Below are 13,075 nucleotides of genomic sequence, written 5' to 3' on the forward strand. Positions count from 1 at the left end.
CATTCACTTACCCAGCTAGTTTCCTTTCGCAGGCTACTGAAGCAACAGCTCATGGCGATGAGTCAAGGCAGCCACAGAAACCAGGCCCTAGATACTGACTGTCTTCACGCAGGACGACTGCAGGTACGCCTTTCATCATCATTTATATATTTGGCTTCATTTCTTTATGGGCATCTTAGCACTTTTTTCATGTAACGGTTCGTACTAAGACCTGAACATACCAATTCAGTCACAAAGTCATTTGCCACACTAAATCCCACGGGGGTGGAGAGCCATGCCTTACTCTGGAAGTTTTGCTCTGCTGCTCTTTACCAAGGAAATCCCGCCATCGTGGGGGAGTGCACCTATACATTAAATCAATACTCAATGGCTACAAAGGACGAGGACATGAAATTGTCACTGAGGAGACTTGCAAGGCACCTTCAAATCACAGTTAATGTTTGCTTGCCGGTGAATTTGGAGAAGAAAGGTATTCCCCCATTCAGCTCGTCCTGTAGTAAGGAGCAGGCAACGTGCTGCACTAAGTCTTAGGTCAGAGACCACAGAAATGATGCTGTGGTGGGCAGATGAGAGCGAGGCTCCTCCTCTGGGGAATTTAAAGCCTGAATGGTCAAGGCAGACCCAAAGGTTGGAGCAGAAGCAGAGGGGCAGGGAGCTGAAGTGCCGGGGGGCACCTTCTCCATCCTGTCTCCTGGGCAGAACAGCACCTTCCACTGCCCGTGCTGACCAAGCGGTCAGGTAAGAGGGAGCCTGGGGGTGGCTGAGGAAGTGGCACTGATGAGGCAGGAGCTGAAAGCCCCTGCACGTACATCTTGCTGTGTGGCTCTCAGAAATGCTACGCATTTCCACAGCAGCTCTTCGGAGCACTGGGTGATACCTGTGAATTTCTCCAACTGAAGCTACAGTGTGCCTTTAGAGACTTGTATAAACAAAGCAGAACACAAGTTAAAGCCTTGACATGACACAAAATGTTTTGCAGATTCATCCAGGAAAAAAGGAAGCAGACTCCCAGATGAGCAAACCATGGAACAGCTGAAAGAAAAACAACCTGGCTCTGAGTAAAGCTTTCTAATAAGAGCTGAGCGCTGTTCCAGGCTGATCTATACTGCACTCAGCTGCTCTGGAAACATCGCTGCTCTCACACTGGCAGTAACATTCTCATTGCCGTAGTCAAGTGGTTGAAAATCTTTCTGCCTCAGGGGATATCCCCAGATAGAATAACACCCTGCAAGATTTACTAACAGCTTTCAGAGTTCCCTTATTTCATACAAATCTTAAGAGATAATCTTCAAAACATTTCGGAGCCATGAAAGTCAACTGGCATCTTTACACTGGTCCTGGTACAGGGCCAGAATCTGCCCACTATGGTGAGATGCCTGTTCTTGTATCCAGATCTTTCCAAAGGGCACCTGGGAAGATTTTGGAGTGTGAGTGTGAACCCTAAATAAATCTTAGTACTGATATTCCCTTTGTGAGGTATTTAGTCTTTTGCTTTAACATAGGTGTTAGACTGTCTTGAATGGCTGCACATCACTCTCAAGAAATGTCCAGCAGAAAGTTCAGATACTGGTCCATTGACTTACTCTTTTGGGGGCAGTTGGAGGAACAAAATATGTGTTTTTTCCTGCAGCCTGCAGGCTTGAATCCTAGTCCTTGTTTTTCCAAGATCCGCAGAGCTCATGACAAGGAGCTATCACCCTTCATCCTCAAAACCTAGGAAGAAAGTTATTACTGGGGAGGTTTCTGAACTGTCTGATAATGCCTGGAGAGATTTGGGAAAGTTTTATTGCGACACGACAGAGAGAACCCTTCTTCTGGGCTGGAAGTATTATGTGAGCACAAACCAAGGTGGATCAGTGGACTGAGTCAGTATGGGCAGTCCCAGAAAGTCCTCTAAAAATTCCCCATGCCTTATTTTAATAACACAAAAAAAGTTATAATTTCTGTCATTTGAATTTCAAATCCAACAGAAAGATCTACCTGATGCTTCTATTTTAAAATGCAATTCTTTCTTCTCTTTTCTTTTCAACTCCTTTGCAGAACCAAACATCATGTTTCATCTCCAAGCACTGAGATTAAAAAAAGCCAAAACAATTAGTGGGGAGCTGATGAAGGTGACAGGGTCCTAATTAGTGCTGTTCCTCTGCAGCATGTGTTTATCATGCTAACAGAATAAGTCGCTCGCAGGGTTAGAGTCATGAGCTGCAGAGCACACATGCCTTTTGCAGCTGTAACACTGCTAGGTGTGCTCTGCAGGGAGCAGAAGCACAAGTGAAATGTTTCAGAGGTGGGATACCTTGTTGTATCAGCAGCCAAACTATTCTCGTTCGGCTACTGGCCGTGGCTCTGTTGTGCCTGACGCTGTACAGCCCCACTGTTGCCCCTCTCTGTTTGGCATTTTGAGGGTGGTCTGCGCTGGGACAGGAGCAGTCCTGGTGCTAATCGGATTCAGACTATGGTATTTCAGGAGAATCGGGTCTGTGTTAGAGCACCAGAGACGCTGCTGTACACAGCAGCATCTGGCACCTGCATGATGAGCTCAGAGGGCAGAGATGCTGGAGGCAAATCCTTCAGTAGCCCTTGACTGGCACCCCACCAGCCTCTTGGGTGTGCAGAAGTTAGACAAACTTGACCAGATACTTGAGACCTGGGGTTAGAGCAGACAAAACCCAGGCTTTGTGCACAGCTGTTGCATCATTTATGCTCCAGGTGCAATGCCCACATCTGTTTGTCCTGCAGGACAGCAGAGCAGGCTCCTGTCCTTTCCCCCAGCACTGTCCTGCGCTCAGGACTACCCACAGCCTCAGCCAGACTGGGGGCTGCTCCCCACCACTCCTGGGTTGCAGTCCCGAGGCTTCTTGTGATGGTCTCCTCTGTCCAGAAGGATCCTCCCCAGCAAGTGGAGAAGAAACAAACATGCCCAAAAATGCAACTGCTGAAGCTGCTCAGCTGGTTTTCAAACATTTTCCAAAAGACCAGAAAATAGATCTTGGGCGAGCTGCTAGTGGAAATCTGTCCGATTAGATACTTAGCAAGCTTTTCAAGAACCCCTGGTAAATACCTTATTTTCATCGTCCCTGCTCAAGCCCTGCTCAAGTATGGTTCAGCTATCGGGCGTTAGCAGTATTTTGGGAGGACTTGATTAAGCTTCTTAAAATTATTTTGTCTTCCTGTATTCACAGCTGAAAATGAGTAGCAATTACCCAGGGAGGACTTCCCTGTGAGAATCCCTTGCTAATTAGGTCTTGTTAAGTGATTAGTTCCCTTCCCATTCTGCTGTAGATTTTTATATTTTTCCCTGGTGTTGGAAAGCCAGTTGGAGAAAAAGAAACAGCCAGCAACTGTTCTTTGACTACGTGCAAGCACATGTCCAGGACGAATAGAACAAGTGGGAAATAGGAGCTGCCAAAACTGTGGAATGAACGTTACATGGTATGTCCAGGTGAGCACCATTCCTTACTCTGAACATTGATTAAAAATGTGGATGTCTCAGAATGGACGGCAACCTGTGCCAAGATAGTTCAGTCCTCCACTGGCGGGGCAAGGAAAAACTTACCTTGGTTAAATAATCCTGTAATTACAGCGGGGTTTGCACTTCCCGCTGGAATAGCCGGACCTTTAGGAAGACATCCGTGTCGATGCATTCACATGTAAGGTTTTGGGGTGAAATCTGACAACTTTCCTGCCTTATTGCTGTGTCAGCTGAGTCCAGTGTGAGCTTGCAGCAGTCTGCAGTGCCGTGTTCCACGGATAAAAGCAAGAGCCACTTACTAAAAGCAGTTCCGTGGCTAACTCCTCGCTTTCCCCATGGTTTGGCATGTGTCTGCAGAGAAGGGCCCCAAGCAGTCAGTAATATAAACCATTTAAACCAGACAAACTATGTATGCCCTGCTGCAGGATGGCGTCACTTTCCAGCAATTCTGATTAGAACTAGTCACATTATTGGTTTAACAAGCTGATATTTTTTCACTGATGGCCTGGGTGTGCTGAGCAGAGATGGACTGCTGCAGGGGTAACAAAAAAAAAAAAAGGCCCTAATTTAGAGTCCTAATCTGAGAGGAAAGTACCGTTGTAATTAAGCTCATTGACACCTGCTACCAACATCCATGTGGCCTGTTATGTGCATCGTTTAATGTTATTGAGATTTCTTTTTATAATATATGGGCAGATCTTAAGGCAAGAGACACCTGGAAAGTGGAGATAGGGCATCTCATCTCCCAACAAATAATGGCAGCACTAAAGCAATTTTCATTCATCTGTGATACTTACCCAGCTGTTACCATAGCACCTCAACGCCTCACAGCCTTGTCTGTCATCTGCACGGCGTTCATTGACAGCAGGAACAAAGGACTGCTGCTGCTGCTTCATCCGCGCAGAACCAAGGCACAGAGGGACTAAGTGACAGGGCAGAGAGCACGGGAGATGCCTGTGTCAGAGAGGGCGTCCAATCCACGTGACCGGCATCACGGGTGACAGGTGGCCCCTTCTCCAGCAGTTCACCCCTCATTAAACCAAGAAGCAGGTGAGGCCATAATGGCTCGGACCACTGTGTCAGCAACAAGTTCTGATACCTGATGCCTGCCTAGGGACTGCCTGGACCTGCATTTAACGGCGCTGAGCGCTTGCAGCCCATTTCACACGCCTAGGGTCACCCAGGGAATAGGGACAGGTGCCCCGACCCCTGCAATGTGCAGCACTCTCCGTCTGTAGGACGCCAGGCAGCCTCACCGGGGAAGCTGTGGGAGCTCCGGTCCTTGCTCTCCGTCACCCTGCAGCTCCTTCTTCACGAGCTCAAGTAAGGTGCGGCAATATTCACCCTGTCCACTTGCCTGTCTTTCTGTTCCTCTTTTCTGCCTTCAAAAGTGACTTCAAATGTTACTCGGTGCCAACAAGGAAAACAATACCTGGGCATTTTAGGATGCAGAGGAGATGTCTTTTACTGACCTCAGGCTAAAGAAAAGCTGGAGTGGGCTGATCCCACAGCTGCGCTGCAGGGCACATACAGCCTCGAGGCGGTGAGGCACCGCTGGAAGGACTCTGTGCAGACCCTGCCACGGTATTTCAGCTCTGCTTAAATCCTGGCCAGGATCGGGCGTTCAGGTAACAGCCTGCTGCCTTATCTGGCGGTGTACTCTTCTGTTTCTCTGTTTGCCAGAGCGTTTATCTGTTTTCGACTTGCCTTCCTACAGAATAACCAGTCTCCCAGATTAGCTATGCTTTTTGGAAACTGTATTGAAATCAGTACAGGCCAATTTGCTCACCGATTCTGGGATCAATCGCACTTTCTGTCAGCCACAGGCCAGGTGCAGGATGAGGGGAGAGAGACAGAGCAGAGACAGAAGAAAGCAGGGGAAGGGGTTTTGTGTTTGGGTTTGCTGAGTAAGTGAAGCGGATAGGCAGTGGGAGAAGTTACAGACAGGAGAAATGAAGGGCAGAAACATTATTGTCTTATTTTGACATTGAGAACTCAACGTCTGAAAAGGCACTGATTGTCCCAAGACCACAGGTGAAGTTAGCATCCGAGCTGAGAACTGACTTTCAGCTCAGCTCAGATCTCCTGTTCTCTAATCAGAAGCACCAACTTCTTGATAATGAGTGGGATGAAATCACCCACCAGAGAGCTCTCTAGCATGAACACCTCTACCACCTAAGGTAGCTGTAAGCTGGCTGGTATCTTCTGTAAACAGTTGAGCGGGGGGAGATATTTTCAGGGATTAGCAGATGTCTTCTTGTGGTACCCAGCAGCACACCCAGGAACATCACCCAGCAGGCAAATATCCCGAACCTTCACCAACAGCCCAAGAGCTTCAACTTGAGAACAGTCTAAACCCACAGAGGCTGAGGGAAGACCAGTTCTTCCTGGCACCCCTTCCACTGTTGCCAGTTGATAACAATAAGGCTAATGCCATAGAGAACTAAAGTTGGCTGCAACGAAACATTATCAGGCCTGGAAAGATGTGTGCAAAGCAGCAAGGAACAACACTCTCTCTCACGTAGAATTTCTAGAGGCTTGCCTCAAGGTTTTCAGCCAGGTTAACATTTGTCCAGTCAGTACTACCTGCTCACACAGTTTTGCAGTCAGGTCCTAAAACCAGAATCTTCTTGTTTGTTGGTTTAATAAAAAGCAGCCTGTTATCATGTTTATCTGCTGACTTAATCTAAATTACATGAGATGCGCACTGCAGAATGCCTCTGTGCAATTAGCAGTTAAATCCCTCTCTTTTTTTTAATAACATAAGTATTCTGATTGCAGCAGTGATACGTTCTGCAGCCTCGATGGTTAAGCCTGAAATGAATGCAAAATAAAAGGAAAAAATGTGCAGATAATCTCCAAGCACCAATTTGCCTATTAAAACTGATTTACTAACTCATGAAACAACCCTTTGCTAGTAATGGAGGGGGAAGGAATTAGTAAATGGAGATGGTTGGAACATTCCTGAGAAGATGTTGTTCCCTAAATATGCCGGTTTTACAGTTTAACTGCGAGCGTCAACAAAATTTAAGGGGGAGAATAACAGAAAGTCCTGGTCTCTGGGATGTTGGCCCCAAACACAGGAGACCCAAAGCCAACCCCTGTCTCTTGGGCAAAATCCTGCAAGCTCCAACCTAACTAATCTGGCATGCAGCACTGACCTTTACTAGCTTTTATTTAACAGGAATGAGAGTTTCCTAAGGGATGGAAGCTTGGGCTCATCACAGCAGGTGAGCTCTCTGTAAACAGAGGCAAGCAGTCTCTTACTGAACTTTGCAGAGATTCCCAGTGGAGAGACAACTGCTCGTGTTAGGGATGAGCATCCAAGCCCTGTAACCCCTTCATGCGTGTCCTGAAAACAAGCAAGGGCTGCAGCCTCAACCCTAGCGTGCCTTTTGAACGTGAAGACTGATGACTGTGAAGAGAAGACTTTCTCAGCAGCCCTAGCCAGGAACAAACCCAGCACCTTGTCATGTTACCTGCTACCTCTGGGAACGATTCCAAGGAAAAGATTTCAACAGCCCTGTCACTTTGAGGTGTGTATAAAGGCACCCAGCAACCTGTCACTCATTCTTCAAAGCATGAATGGAGATGCAAGGGTGAAAAGCTCTGTAGGCTCTAGGAAAAGACCCAGACTGTCTTTAAGCTTAACTACTGGGACTTTGATTTGCTATTAAAGTTAAAGCAAAAGATTAACTTTCAGGTCCCCTCAGGTCTTAAGGAAAAGATCTCAGATCTAGGTTGCAGATGCAAGTTGTTCTTCCCCAATATCAGGTTTGGTTTGAGGAGAGAGCTGCTTAGGCCTGGGTAAAATGTGTAATAGGAGCCGGAGCGCTGAAACCAAGGGCAGCTGTAGCTCACACCCAACCTGCTGTTATTATTCAGAGTCCCTATAGCACCCATGAGTTCTCTGATATGGCACGCTGGTGTCAGACACAATTGTGTCTCTCTTTGCAGAATGATGTTTTTGAAAGAGCGAGATGGTTCTTCCTGGATCTGGACACGTGGCACCTTTGGGGAGCTGACACTGTCCAAGCTACCGTGGCAACTACAGCTGTACGCTCAGCTACATAATTACAGCCGTATCCAAATGAAGAACTTCACACAGAAAATCTAACAGAGGATGTGTTTTTTCCTCACTGAAAGAAGCCCTGGTTTTATGGCAGGAGGGTTTAGAAGATACCCTGGTGCTTACTCTGGGCTGCAGCCCACAGGGAGAACGGAGCGCGGAGTTCTCCCACAGCACCACCAGCACCCGTGGCTCTCAGCAGCGTCACCTTAAATGGGACAGCAGCACCGGGAAGGTCAGAGAGAAACCTTTTAGTTCAGTGTCCAAGGAGGCTGCCTGGTGAAACCACAGCCCCCTCGCTTTTGTTCTCACAAAGCTTCAGAAGGAGGAGTCAAGTGAGGGGACATTTAGGGCAAGAGTCTGCAGGTCGGGTGCTATCTGGAGCAGCTTCATAAGCAGAACCAAACTGCAGCTTAAGCCGTATTTAAGACGGGGCTTTAATTCCACTAACAAAGGTCCTTCAACTGTAGATACATGCACAATAAGTAGCTTTGATCTCCTCAATAATGGAGCAGGCTGGGTGGAAAGGCGGCACAGGTTTTGTATCCTCTGCTTTGAGTTTCCCTCACTCAGAGCATCCCCAGATCCTGAGCACAGATGTTCTGCATTTCACAGGCTACATTAGCACAACAGAACGCTCCACGTCTAAGAGCTATCCAAATTGTAAGGCAAAGGCAGTAACAATAGGAACGCGAACTTGGCACTTAATTTTCCGTGTGTGACAATTTGAAGGCATAATTTCTGTGACAGCTTTTTTTCCCTAATTAGAAGCATAATTAAAAATTACACTTGAAAAAAAAATGTTTTTTTTCTATTTTCCCATTTAAGGGAACAAAATCCTTTGAAGATCAGTTTAAAAGCAAGATTGCATGAGAAGAACTACAAGAAGGAAGTCCTTTGGAAACAGACCTAGCTGAATTAATGTCATCTGGAACATCTAAGTAAACTCCCCTTTCCAGGTTAAGTTATTTGTATCTATCTTCCAATCTCCTGCAAAATCATTCTAGGACTTGTCTCAGATGCTCGTAATTCTAGCTCTTCAAAAGGAAGTGATGTATTTAGGGATGCACAAGAGAGGCATAAGCTAGTGTCACGTGCAAGCAATGAGTTTGTCTAACAAAGAGTGCAGGTGGGCCGCCTGTGACAATGCCAATGTAAATGGGGACAGTGAAAATTACTTTTGGTACTGTAAGAATTAATTAATTCTCATGTCACCCTTAGAAATGTATCAAATACTGCTTTGCCCACTCCTCCATTTTGAGCAGGAAAACATTGGATAGGCATTAGGTCTACCATTGCTTTCCTTCCTTCCTTCCCCCCCAGGAGATGAGATTTGGCTGTCCAGAAATCCATCCACCAACTGGAGGTTTAGTTCGCTCTGGCAATCTCCGACCCCCTTAGCCAGCCTCAAACAAACTCCACAGATGGAAAGGGTTCTCAGAGAGATATTTGTATACGGTTTATGAAAGTATAAAGCGAAGTAGAGAAGCTTCATATTAGCATCCCAGTAGAAAAAAAGGTATGAATCCATGAATTCAGTGGTATTGCTGGAGGTCTGTGCACCCCTCAGGAGAGGTCAGCATGGAACTCTGTCACCAGGGAACCCTCTCTCAGAGCACAGACCTTATGAGACAGTCCAGAACCCAACCACGAGGCACAAACGTGCAGGGAACAAGACAATTTCTGCTGCTCATTGCTCATCTGGTCTTGTAGTATCAGAACAGCGAACCTGGCAGGTCAGGCTGGTGTCAGTGCTAAATACAGGGGGCTCCTGGGAAGAAAGACGCACAGGGTGTCTGAAGTTGTACTGAAAAAAAGTAATCTGCAGTGCAGATAAAAAGATATAGTCTGGGAATCTGAGTTTTCATATGTAACGTTCCTCCTCTCCACCATCCATAAAAATCACAAAGATTAAATATCTCTGAATGAGTTTAACACGAATCACAGCTCCAGTAGCGATACCCAGGAAGTTTTTGATGATTGGTGCTTCATGTGGTCTTACCAACAAACATCTGAATCAGGAAATGAAAACTCAGAGATTTCAGGCAAACAAGAACACACGAACACTCACACCTTCATGGGAACAACCCAATTTATGTGATGACAGGCAGAGAGATTCAGAATTAATTACTAATTCAGCTAATTACAAGGTGGTGGTAATTATTGGTATAAAACCAATGTTAAAGGCAGATGAAAAGTGCTGGTGTCATTTTTTAGGCACAGAGTTACAAGGCTCAGAAATGTCAAGTCAAAATTTAATTTTGAAACACAATTTCAAGCCTTTTATATGTATGTTTTTTAATCTAATGACAAGCTGGAATCCTGCACTCAGGCAAATTGCTTTCTTTTCTAAATTGCATCAGGTTTTTTGTATCTTGTTTCTTCTCTGCCATAGTACAATCTACCACTCTAACACAAGCCCTCTGTTTGAAGTGATTTTTTTTTTTATTCTTTGATATAAAAGAAGAAACCTTATAGTAAAAAAAAAAAATAGCAAACCAACAAACAAAACCAAACCATCACAGTCTGTGGTCACCATTACTTCTGTCTGAAAGTGGGGTACAAAAAGACACGGGATAAAGTAACAGCTCAGTCACACGGTTAGGAATGCTGCCAAACTTCTGGGCTGAGGATTAATTTATCAGGACACTCGGACAATACGAGGTCTCTCTGGAAAAAGTGCAGAGTTAATGCGAGGGCTAAAGTGGCTGAAAGAGACTGTTCTAGTAACTGTATGGGGTGCAGAGAAAACCTGCACGTGGAGGAAGGTTTAATTCCGGGTGTTACATTTCTCTTGCCCAGTACATCATCAAGTGGCTGTAGGCTGTATTTGCAAGAATTTCAGACCCGAACACTCTGAATCGGTAACAGTTCCACGCAGAGGACATTTCTGAATCTGAGAGAACAGCGTTCTGGAACAGTAGATGCCATATTCTTTCATCATTTCTGCGTGACTCCAGGGGCAGCGCTCCCTTCTGCATTTTACTGTAGCTTTCTGTGAGAACCCTCTCGAGCAGCTGCTCTGTGCCTGCAGTAGAGAAAGCTGCATTCTCAGGGGGACTCTGAAACTGCAGGGATGCAGGTTTGCTTGGGTATAAACCCCAACATCTTTTTCCCCGTTGCCAACTTATGAAATAAAAGCAATAGTTTAATTTCCTGCAATCTATGCGTCATCGTTCTGGTTTATTTACTTCAAGAAAAATGCAAACGCCCTTCTCAAAGGGCCGGGTAGTTCATTACAGTATATGCTCCGTTAAGCTTTGTGCAAAGCACAAGCTGCGCCGTGTTTTCTGCATCCCCACCAATTCCCTCTGCTGCCTTGCGAGTAAATGAGCCACCCAGCACACCGAAGCAAGCTCTTCGACACCAGAAATGCGGTGCACAAACCTCTGCTCTCTTTACAAACCTCTGTGTGGTGACTGAAAGGAGTGCTGCATACCGAAAGCGATGGAACAGCAAGGAAAACTTGTGGCAAGCAATGCTTCCGAAATGGGGGGGCTCTGTCTTTGTGCTCACCTCAGGTGGGAAAGCCGAAGTGGCAGGGATCGCGCGTGGCAGACAACATCAGCAGACACACGGTGATGCAGATACCCGAAGCCATGCTGAAAAGGCAGAAAACAGCCCATCTCAAAGAAGCCAATTTCAGTATTCACAGAGGTTTGTAGCTGTGACATATGGTGATGCACAGGGTGATCTGTTTTCTGTTATTTTGACTTACCAAAGTTTTGCAGACAAAGAGTTCTGGTATTTTTCTCCTGTTTCACTTCTAGGCGAGCTCTGTGGCTATGAAAATTATTATTGCTCCTTTGAAACCAGTGGTCCCAGCCCTATGTTTGCATGTCCCAGTCCTCAGTACAAATACCTTCGGGGTGCTCTTTTGGATGGGCTCTAACAACCTGCACTAAGAGAGCAGTTATCCATCCGCTTTTTCCTTCCCAACACACACACAGCCCCAGGCAGCCCAATTTCAAATAAAACTGACAAACTCCTAACTACTGGGAAGTTACGAAATAAAGTCAGAGCAATTCAGGCATCAGATGTTCCGCTTCTCACAAGGCTAAATAATATAGAAAGCAGTTTCCAGTGGATAGGAAACACAGCAGGTAACCTTACCCAAGAATCTCAGCTGCCAATCTGCGTGAACTGCAAACAGAACTGCTTCCAAGAAAAGATATAGACTATATACACGTATTACAAGAACTTCTATTTCCCTGATGCTTATAATGCAAGGGCAAATGTTTCCTTCCTCTTATCCAGCAAAATAAAAATGGTAATAAAATACATCTGTGGTCCTAGCCAGTTAGCAGGGAGGTTTCACAGACTGTCCACTTCTACCAGGGACAGAAGAATGTCACAGTGCACCAGGCCAGAGGTTGAGACAGGCAGGGAGGGCCGGGGCCTTGGCTGCCTTCAGAAACCCAGCCCCAATTCCCCCTGCACACCACTTCTGTTGCACGACACGTGCAACCACCCCGCTGCCCCTAACAGCCCCTGTCTGCACCTACGCACCCTGCACTAGCACCCTGATGGCTACAGCTCAGCCCAAACACAAGCTACAGCAATCCACCGTCACTGTGGTAACCCCAGCAGGCAGGTAAACACCCCAGAGCTGCTCGCCCCCCACCCCCGGGGGGTGTGCTGAAAAAAGGCAGAAAGGCAGAAAGTTGCTGGGGCGGGAGCTGATGGATGGGGAAAGAGCCCTCCAGTGCTTCCAGGGTGGGTGTGGGGTCCAGCAAGCTCCACTTGCCCCTCGGGCGTGGAGGTGATGGCTCGCACCCTCCTCGCAGGGCTGCGCCTCTCGCCGGGCAGCCAAAGGAGCGAGACCACAAAAGGCCAACGACAAAGACTGAGCCCTGGTTACAGGGAGATGCCCAGCACAAAGCCAGCTACGTCACCCCAGAGGTGCCCCAGATGTTCTTACGTGACCGCAACCTGGTGACAACAGGAAGGTCCCTTTGCCCAAAGCGTCTTCCTTGTGCCCCCCGTTCAGCCCGACGTTGCTCCTCCCTCGCTCTCACCGCACCGCTCCACGCTGCGCCCCTCTTGCTTCTCTGCCAGCTGCCGGCGAGGAAGGAGGACACAGGCAGGCCTGAGATCATCTACTTTATTAGTAGAAGACAGTAAACTATTACTATAGGCAAATAGCTACCAAGACTGGATGAAATGTGAGCTATAAAAATTAAGGGATTCTACTGCACATGGTAGGGCCATCTGCTGATAGCATGCCCTGCTCTAAAGACTTTGATGCCTTGATTATGTAAATAGGGGAGATTATTCCATCCTCAAGACTCCAGCAAGATAATTACCAAGCCATAAATCACCACAACTCAAGCAATTGCAAACAAATTTTGAGCTTTATGGCCATCATTGCAATTGTATCACTGTTATTAATTGAGCAGGATAGAGGACATCAGGCCCCAGAGATGTTTCCCCTACTGGTTGTGATTTAAAAGACAATTGTTTGGCATTGCTTAGCCTGCTGGGAGGCTGCAAAGAAAGGGGTTTGGTTGTCAGTGATTTGACTCAGCTTCTCC

The sequence above is a fragment of the Athene noctua genome, chromosome 26 (assembly GCF_965140245.1).
Source record: "Athene noctua chromosome 26, bAthNoc1.hap1.1, whole genome shotgun sequence".
In the NCBI taxonomy this organism is placed as follows: Eukaryota; Metazoa; Chordata; class Aves; order Strigiformes; family Strigidae; genus Athene; species Athene noctua.